The sequence below is a fragment of the Phoca vitulina genome, unplaced genomic scaffold, assembly GCF_004348235.1.
Source record: "Phoca vitulina isolate PV1807 unplaced genomic scaffold, GSC_HSeal_1.0 scaffold5, whole genome shotgun sequence".
In the NCBI taxonomy this organism is placed as follows: Eukaryota; Metazoa; Chordata; class Mammalia; order Carnivora; family Phocidae; genus Phoca; species Phoca vitulina.
This window is the reverse complement of record NW_022589708.1, coordinates 908,521-918,193: the sequence shown is the minus strand read 5'-3', so window position 1 is coordinate 918,193 and position 9,673 is coordinate 908,521. Positions and strand designations below refer to the sequence as shown.

Below are 9,673 nucleotides of genomic sequence, written 5' to 3'. Positions count from 1 at the left end.
TTCCACACCCTGGACCCCATCCCCCTCCCGCGGTTCCACACCCTGGACCCCATCCCCCTCCCGCGGTTCCACACCCTGGACCCCATCCCCCTCCTGCGGTTCCACACCCTGGACCCCGTCTCCCTCCTGCAGTTCCACCCCTCTCCCTCCAAGCATGCCCCCAGTCCATCTCCTTCTTTCCTCTCACCTGGTGGTAGAGCTGGTCTTGCCCCATCCACACTGTGACAGAAGTGGTTTCCAAACTCAGTGTGATCCCGTCCATCCCCACAAATGGGGTCGTGGGAGGCTACTTCACACAGGCACGTGCATATGCACATTCACACATGCACACGTACACACGTGCACACTTGTTCAGAGCCACACGTGCATAGAGTTGCCAACATTGAGATAAATTTCTGACTTTTCTTTGAAAAGGCAGGTTAGCAGCCCTGGACTTGCAGCTCCACACAGGAACCCTGCAGGAGCCCCCTGTGCTGGGCCCCAGAGGCTGCATGCACCCCTCCCCTCCAGGGTTTGGAAGATAACCTTCCTCTGTAGTCTCTCCTCAGCACAATTAAATCATAATTCAGGAGCTTCTGGAGTTAACTGAAGCTGATAACGAGGTTGACTTTCCCTGAACCTGGTTCAAATCACCTAGCTGCTAGGGAGATAGAGATCCAGTCCCCCAGCTGGCCTCCATGATGGGCACATACAGCCCCACACACGTGTGTGCACAAACATGCAAGCACACAGACACGTGTGCACACACAGAGTGTGCATGGACTGTAACGAAGGGGAGAAGCGGGTGCCTTTGGAAGCACCTTACTTCTTGCTGCCAATGTGATTTCCGATTGAATCTGCCATGACGTGTGAATGTAAAGACAGAAAATGCACGTGTGAGTATGTACTAAACAATTCACACTGTGCACGTGAGAAGTGAAAGCTCCCACCGACCGCCGGCCTCCTTCCCGCACATAGTTAAGAGTTTGCGTGCTGTCGAAACCTTGTTCCATCCAGGTGCACGTGCCTCCCCCACACTGGGAGGCACAGGTGCGCCCGGCTCCTATCCAGAGCGAGTCACGGGGACCCTTCCCGGCAGCCCCTGGGAGCCTGTGCTGCTACCAGCTCATCATGTGAAACCTGCCCAGCCGATCTCAACTTCACCTGTGCTCCCAACTCCCTTCAGATTCCTCAGACACGAATAGCCTTGTCTCCGGTGTAGCTGGTTTTGGGGTTCTGAGATGGAACACCTTTAGGGTGACCCATGTGTCACACCTCTCAGACGCTGTGTCAGAAGGTCCTTGCCCCCAGCCCTGTGACTAGCAAGTAAAAGCCTTTTGCTGTCCACGACTCTGCTCAGCCCGTCGTCCCACGTGGTCTGAAGCTCTGGGAGGTCAGTGGCCACTGCTCACCGAGCTGGTCTCCTCCACGTGGGCCCTGTCTCTCTGTCCTCCTGGCTGTGAGCTCCTGGCCGGGGCCAGAGGCTGCCCATCGCCTGCAACCTTCTTCCTTTGTTGCAACGACCTTTCTCTGTCACTGTCATCCGGTGTGATAGCCGCTAGCCATGTGTGGCCATTTAAACTTAAAAATGAAAACTAACTGAATGGGAAAATTCAGGAGTCAGTCATGCTCCCCGTATTTCCGTTCACAAGTGGCCACGCTGGCAGCTCAGATGTGGACCGTTCCGTCCATGATGGGGGGGATCAGGTCACCGGCGACCGTGCCCCGATTTATGAAGAAAAGGGCAAGAGACTAGTACCCTGACTCCCTGCCCAAGAGCAGAGACCACAGCTCTTGCCCTACTTGGAAATGAGGACACTCTGCTGTGAGGGAGCCACACGAGGTACGGGCCGCGGGTCGGGAAGCCTTTCCTTTGCCACTGTCATCCCGCAGCACGGCTGTCCCGTGGGGCTGGAGGCGGCGCAGGGGACACGTGATGCTCGGGCTTCAGCCGCAGGTGGAGGGGAGACACCTGAGGCAGACACGGAGGCAGGAACCAGATAAGGTCCGGGCTGCAAGCAGCATCAGGACAGAAGAGGGGCCAGGTCCTGGACCGCCGCGATCCAGACCTGCAGCATGAGCCTGAGGCCAGTAATGGGATTCCAGAAGGTTCTCCGCATGGGTCTGACTTCCCAGGGTGGTGCCTCTATGGCCCTGGGGAGCAGGTCACTCCACGATTGCAAAGACCTGGCTGACAGTATGCACCTCCCCTTTTTAAAATGTATTTAAGGGATTTATGTGGTTCTTAGGATTTTTTTTTAATAGCATTTAAAAAAATGATGGTAAAATATTCATAACATACAACTTACCATCATAACCATCTCTAAGTGCACAGGTCAGTAGGACCAAGTATGTTCCCATTGTGCAACCCGTCTCCGGAATCTTCTCTTTCCCCGAAGTGATACCGTCCAGTTCAACACCATGAATCTGACGCTCCAGGAGCCTCCCGGAAGCAGGATCCTACGGTGCGTGTCCTTCTGGGGCTTGTCCACCAGCTCCGTCTATGACTCGCGCCCCCGCGTGGACGGACCGCGCTGCCACGCCATGCTTCGGTTGGTGGAGGAAGCCACGTTTCCAAGCTGGGTTAGAAATTGGCCTTTGAAAATAGATAAGATGCTCAGCTTCCTCGTGTGCTGTGCAGGTCACGTAAACCAGGACGGCTGAGCTCCTGGCAATCTGTGCACATTCCTGCTCCCACCCCACGGTCACGAGTTAAATTCCAGGTACATTCGGGGTGATTCACCTGGATATCGTAGTTTGGGTTTTCTGTGTTCATTTTTGTCAAAAAAAATATACCAATTGACATGGGGTGGGAGGTGGAATATAAAGAACATAAAAAAGCAAGGTTTCAGGCGGCTGGGTGGCTCAGTCGTTGGGCGTCTGCCGTCGGCTCAGGTCATGATCCCAGGGTCCTGGGATCGAGCCCCGCATCAGGCTCCCTGCTCTGCCGGAGGCCTGCTTCTCCCTCTCCCACTCCCCCTGCTTGTGTTCCCTCTCTCGCTGTGCCTCCCTCCTAAAAAAAAAAAAAATTTAAAAAAAAAAAAAAAAAAAAAGGCAAGATTTCAGGCTCTTCAGAGAAATTCCTGTGGGTTTTTTTTTAACGGGCCGTTCCTTTGGTTGTGAAGGAGAGGTTAAGTCACTGCTTCGTGACCAGCGCCCGCACAGGAGCCTCGGCAGCCCTGACGGAATCCCGTGTGACCTGGAACAGAAGGGGTACCGTGTGCGGGAGAGTTTTTAAAAGGCGCTTGGAGTTTTTTTCACTGTTTTCACTGGGATGAAACACTGACAGGTGTTAGATAGACACAGTGCAGAAACGGTATCACAACAGGGCAAGTTTCTGAATCCTAAGAAGAGAGAAGAAACAGCCCGGAAGTTCATGACGGACAGCTCAGGGGACCGTTCATGTTCTCGGTGCTCAGACCTGGGCCCGTGAGTCACGCGGGCAGAGAAGACGCCCACGACATTTCCTCACAGAGGAAGACAAGGTCTCTTCGACATTTGCTAATGTCCGTGGACCCGTGTCTGACCGTGGGGAGAGGGGGGGGGGGGGGGGGGGGGGGGGGCCTTGCCTCGGTCCCGGGGGGCCGGGGGGGGCGGCTCCTGCCTGAGGCCCGGCGTCCGCCGCTCCCAGACACCTGCCTGCCCCAGGGCTGCCCAGCCCTCAGGGACCCGGGGCCCTGCCACGGAGAACCGTGCTGCCCCTGACAGCTGTCCTGCCCCCGGCCAGGGACGGTCTGGGACACGGACCAGCCTGTGACCCTGCCTCCCGCCAGGGGCCTGCCCACCGCCCCGGCCTTGTCTCTTGCCGCGCCGGCGCCAGGCTGAGCCGGCCTCCTGCGGGTGGCTCCGACGTGCTCACGGTCACCCCAGCCCGGACGCTGGGGAGGCGTCCAGTGTAGCCCTGAGCCCCGGGCCAAGCAGGAGCTGTGGGTGCTCAGAAACGCCCCGCCTGGCTGCTGTCTCTCCTTAAACTCTTCACCTTCTCTTTCCACGCACTCAGACTGCGAGGCCTCCCGGTTGTGACCTGTAGGTGTTTGCGTTCCAGAAAGCATCACTCAGAGATACGGACCTGACTTAGCAGTGGGGGACCCTCAGACCGCACCCACCGAGGCCCAGGGTCCTGCCCCGGGGAGCAGACTCGAGGGTGCAGGGCTGCGGTGACACTCCGGGGCCTCGGGAGCCCTCCGCTCCAAGGTGGGGAGACCGCGGCTTCACCAGGCACGGGAAGCTGCGTGCCCCAGTGCTCACCCGTGGGCACCCAGACTCCGGGGCCCAGGTGAACGCAGTCCCTGCATCTATTCTTCTGCGTTAGAGGGGTGGGGACACGCGAGGTGCACCAGGTGAGAACAGCAGAGGCTGTGGACTCAGAGCTCCCCGCAGCAGGCCGTCGGCCAGGCCACCGTCACGTGCGTGTGGCAGAGACCCGGGCAGGTGGGGCGGGGAGACCTCAGGGTGGCACAGGGACGGCTGGCGAGGGGTGCTGACGTGGGCGCCGGCCGGGGACGGCTCAGGGGCCGGGACACCGGGGCAGCTAACCAGAAGCGGGTCCCGTGGGATGGGTCAGCGAAGCACCCTGGGCTTTCCCTGGTTGGTCCCAGGACTCAGGACATCAGGGGCAGGTGGCCCCGGGGGGTGGGGGTGCCTGGTTTCCAGGATTGCTGCTGGAACCAGCTACCTGCAGGAGGGACTTGTCGACGGCAGCCCGGCTGTCTGGGCTGCGGCTGACACAGTGGCTGGTTTTCTGGGCTGTGGCTGCAGGTCGTGGGTCAGAGTGCTATGTTTATAGACACCTGACTGTGTCCATCTGCATATTCAAACTTTTGGAGGCAATGGTAACAAAGTTTAACTTCTTTAAAGGGATTCGTGGCCACAATTAAGGAGACAGTTTTGCTGCTGGTGGAAAGAAAGTTGCAAGCTGGTGGGGCTGGCGAAGGGCGGTGGATGGTGCGTGAGTGCGGACATGGGATTGGGGGAAAGACCCCTGGCGGGCGGGGGACTGGTGCAGGTCAGCAGACTCGGGTCCTCGGCACTGGGCTCAGGAGCACAGGGGCGCTGCCCTCGGTGGGCTGGAAGAATGTGGGAAGGGGAGCGGTGGCCCCTGATTTCAGTGCTGGGCAGAGGTGAACCCGAGGCCCCTGTGGCTGGGCCTGCACTGGGGGGGCTGACGCTATCACTGAGCCCTGTTCATACCATGTGCTGAGAGCGGGTTGGGGGTCAGGCACGGCAGGAGACCGGCAGAAGCCACCCGTGTGGGGTGTGTGGTCGGTCAGCGTCAGTGGATGAGGCTCTCAGAGCGCAGGTTCCAGGAGACTGGGCAGCCAAGGGCCCGTAGCGGCCACCAGAGATGGCATGTGACCAAACGCTCTCCCTCACGCACGCAGGGACAGAGGCGGCTTGGGGCCACGGGGGTCCTTCCTGGTGTACCCCAGCCCAGCTACGGAGCCCCCTGCAAGGCCCTCCTCTGGGTCTGCCCAGTGAGAGGGTCATGTGATCCTGTCCCAGTCCTTCCAGGCAGTGGGGTCACGGATTCCCAATTTAAAAAGAAGGCAGAAAAGTGAGCCCGTGGTTTGTCCATTACCATCGGCTTAGTACCATCTGTTTTCCCGAGAAGACTCTTGTCCACCCAGGGAAGGAGGCGGTGTGGACCAAGCCCACTGCCCCCTCCACATCCTCTAACATCAAACAACTGGGTCAAGCACCCTTGGGCGACGCTCCAGCTGGGGCAGCGGTGAGGGCTCTCCCAGTGGGGCCGGGGCTCAGGAAGCATGCAGAGTGCCCAGTGGGGAAGCAGGGGCAGCCCACAGCCTCCCTGAATCCCAGGGACAGTCTCAGGCTCCACTCCCTCCGGTGCTTGGAAATCTGTCCTGAGCTCACGGGGAGACAGACGTTCCAGCATTGACAGATTGGCCGTGAAGCAGGACTTTCTTAGGACCAGCCCGTCATCCCGGCTTTTGGAAGCCTGCTCTGACCCCTCAGACAGCCGGGAAGGGAGGATTCCCAAACACCCCGTCCCAGCGGGCGGCTGGGACCCCGTGGCCGTGCCCGGGGAGGAGAGAGTGGGGGGAGGAGGAGGGCTCCCGGACTTGCCCACTAGCGCAGCCTTTGAAGTTGGCCTGTCCCCATGTTCCTGGTGGGGCACCCTGGGCCCGCCTGGGTCGCAGGCAGCACTCACTTCCGGCCACAGGAGGGCACCATTGGTCAGAACGCATTCTTCATCCTGGCGATGAGCTCTTGTGGGTGTCTGTGACGGGCACCCCGCGTGCCCCAAACCATGCGTGGGAAACTGCCCCCCAAGTTGTCTCCCGAGAGCCCTGCCGCCCTGTGGAGGCCACCCAGAGGAAGGGGACCGGCACGGGGCAGGAGGGGCGCTGACGGGGACCCCACCCGGCCCCTCTGCTGCTCCCGGAAGCTGTGCCCCCCCAGCTATCTCGGACCTGGAGAGGCAGTACCCTCCTGGTACCCTGAGACTTCTTCCTAAGGGCTTCTCCTCCAGACGTCCCCAGTGTGCACCCCCTGCCACTGCCCACCTGAGGGCTCCCCTCTACCCCCTCCCGCCAGCATGATGCCCACCGCCCCCACACCTCCCTGCTGTGTCCTTGGGCCCCCCCACTCTGCTCCATCCCGACGTCACCTCATCGTGAGTCAGGGGCAGCTGAGTCTCAGGCTGCTCACCACCCCTCCTTTGTCCTCACTTGCCTGCTGACCCCGCCCAGGCCCCAGGTCCAGCAGCCCCCCCCCCCCCCCCCCAGTGTCCGGACCTCCTCCGGGCTCTCCTGGGACAGAAGCTCGGGTCCGGGGTGGCATCTCTGCGTCACAGAAAGCCCTCGGGGCTCGTCTGCAGGACTGGCCACACAGGTGTGGCTCTGGACCAGCAGCAGCGGCGTTGGGAGCTCATTAGAAAGGTGGCCCCACTGAGGCGCCCTGAGCCTGGGTCTGCGTATTCGCCAGCCCTGGGAGTCCCATGTGCACGCTGCAGTTTGAGAAGCAGCACGCTGTGGCCTGTAGGAGTGCCCCGGCTCCGTCCCTCTGCTGTCCCCAACACGGCCGCTCTCTGCCGATGCTTTCTCGCCCCACAGTCCTGGTTTGTGTTTGCGACTCCACCCGCCCCGGCTCTGTGACGAACTGGTGTAAACAGGCGAGTCCCCCACTCCCCTGCCGGGTCTGGAGAACGAGATGCAGCTTGGCCAGGAGCAAGACTATGGGATGCAGCTGACCGCAGACCTCACTGTCAGGGGACCGCCCAGCCCCTGCTTCCAGACTGTTCTCAGACTGCTCTCCGCTCCCACCCGGGGATGGGGAGGTTGCACCCACGTGACGGGCTGTGGGCCTGGGCCACCAAGGCCACCCAGGTGTTGGAGAGGCACAGTGTGGCTGAATCCCAGAAACAGAGTTCACTCGAGCTCTGTGCCAAAAGTGAGCTCATCAGCCTCACTCAGCTGCTGGGCTGTGGCCAGGGCGGCCCCTCCAAGCCAGCTGTTTTGGGGTGGGAGGCAGCCGTCTGGGCCGTGTGTGTCCTGCGTACTAGGAGCCCCAGAGGCTGCCAGTCTCTCCCACTGCCCCCCCTTCAGCACCACCAGCCCAAGCCTGCAGCAGCGGGGTCCTGGGGGGCGGCTTCTCAGAGATCCAAGCATGAGCTGCCCTGTCCCCTGGACATATGAGCTCAGAGACCCGCGGCTGGGGGCCGGAAGCAGGGCTCCCCTCAGAGTCCTTTCCCCCGGTGGACCCTCCTCCATGAGGTGGGGGTGGTGCTGCTGGCCCCGGCTGCTGGCGGCCCAGACCGCGGCTTTGCTCAGGGACAGCAGTTGTGTGGGCGCGTGGGAGGCTAGAAAGGTCTCCACATCCTGAAGATGGCTCAGCTTCTTAAGTCTGTGCACCTGGGTCAGTGTCCCCAGTGTGGTGGCAGACGAGATGGGTACGCAGGAGGGGTGTCCTGGGTCCTGGCGTGTGGGCAGCCTCGCTGTCTGCTTCTGGGGTCAGCTCTCCCTCAGCATGTCCCCCGACACCCAGGAGTGGTGTGGGGACCCCGAGGAGGAGGGCTCCTGCCTGACCCCGTGTAGGAGGCTGTCCAGGGACGGGAGGCTGGGAGGGGGGCTGCTCTAGTCCACAGGGTGGACTTGGCCTGGGAGGCAGCTTGCAGGGGACTGAGAGCACCTGGAGCCAGACCACGGGGTTCACCCCGTCCGTGCTCATCTGCTGTGAGACTTTGGGCAAGTGACTCAACCTCTCTGAGCCTCCATTCCTCGACTCTGGGCTGGAGAGATAGTGGTCCCTACCTCATGGGGCCGTCATGAGGATTAAAAGAAGTAGATCTGCCCTTGGCAGCCCCAAAGTACAAGAAATTTCTCTCCTAGAAGGAGGGTCCTGGGCGCCTGGGTGGCTCAGTTGGTTAAGCGACTGCCTTCAGCTCAGGTCATGGTCCCAGAGTCCTGGGATCGAGTCCCACATCGGGCTCCCTGCTCAGCGGGGAGTCTGCTTCTCTCTCTGACCCTCCCCCCTCTCATGCTCTCTCTCTCTCTCTCATTCTCTCTCTCAAATAAATAAATAAAATCTTTAAAAAAAAAAAAAAAGAAAGAAAGAAAGAGGGTCCTGGCCTGGCCTGGGAGACAAGTTAATGTTCAATTCCTTTATATGTGTATATGTATGTATGTGTATATATATGTACATATATATATGTATGTATATTTTGAGTAGTCTCTACACCCAGCATGGAGCCCAGCACAGGGCTTGAACTCATGACCCTGAAATCAAGACCTGAGCCGAAATCAAGAGTCAGACACTCAACTGACTGAGCCGCCCAGGCGCCACCACCCCTTGTATTTCACTTTTAATTTTATTTATTTATTTTTTGACTTGGGCTGTTGGTGATGGGTTTTTTGCTGCATTCTGATCAATGCCTGTCTGTGATGCTGGTCTTCCGATCACAACAGCGCAGTGTGGAAGGGACAAGGGGCGTGGGGCTGAGGCCCCGGGCCTGCCTGCGGCTGTGCGTTTGCATAAACGCGAACACTCTGCTGAGGGCAAGGGGCCCAGCATGGTGGGCTCTGCGGCAGAAGATGGGTGTGTTTGGGCCGCAAGAGAGAATGTTCTGGGTTTGGAAGCTCAAATGAGCTTGGCGTTGTGAGGTCTGATGAGGAATGGCAAAGGGAACCTGCCTGTCGTGGACAACAGGGAGTCCCCACCAGGATCAAAGCTCCGTTTCAGCGAGAAGGGGAGACACGGGGTCGGGCAACGAGAGTGAGAATCCAGTTACCAAGCACTTGGTGGGTTTACAGGATCGGCCCATTTCCCTCTCAGCAGCCCCAAGACGGGGACACTGTTTGGGTGCCCATCTTTAGAGGAACGGAAATTGAGATGATCCATGGTGCCTTGAGGAGCCGCCCCCTTGGCAGTGCTTCTCCTGGAGAATGGGGTGGACTCTGTTGGTCTGGAGGTCGGCGGTGTGCACAGTGGAAACGAGTGTCTCTTGGGCCCTCTGCTCTCCCGCGCCAGGAAGGGTGAGAACCCAGGTGACAGTCCCCGCTCAGGGCTTCTGAGGCCGTGTGAACCCCTCCAAGGAGGGTGTGGCTGGTTGGTTGGGAAGGGAAGTCTCAGCAGAACACCTGCTGTGGACAGAGCTCGCCCGGAGATGCTCTCTCCTGTCCTCCCTGTCGTGGTCCCCCGGACTCCCGCGGCGGGCCCAGGATGGAGCGCGCCC

The 9,673-nt window shown here is 60.0% G+C and overlaps 1 protein-coding gene across 9 annotated transcripts in view; it reads left to right on the top strand.

Moving 5' to 3' along the window:
• MCF2L (MCF.2 cell line derived transforming sequence like) overlaps positions 1-9,673 on the top strand; it is a 144,139-nt gene that overhangs the window by 97,577 nt on the left and 36,889 nt on the right. The window lies entirely within an intron of this gene.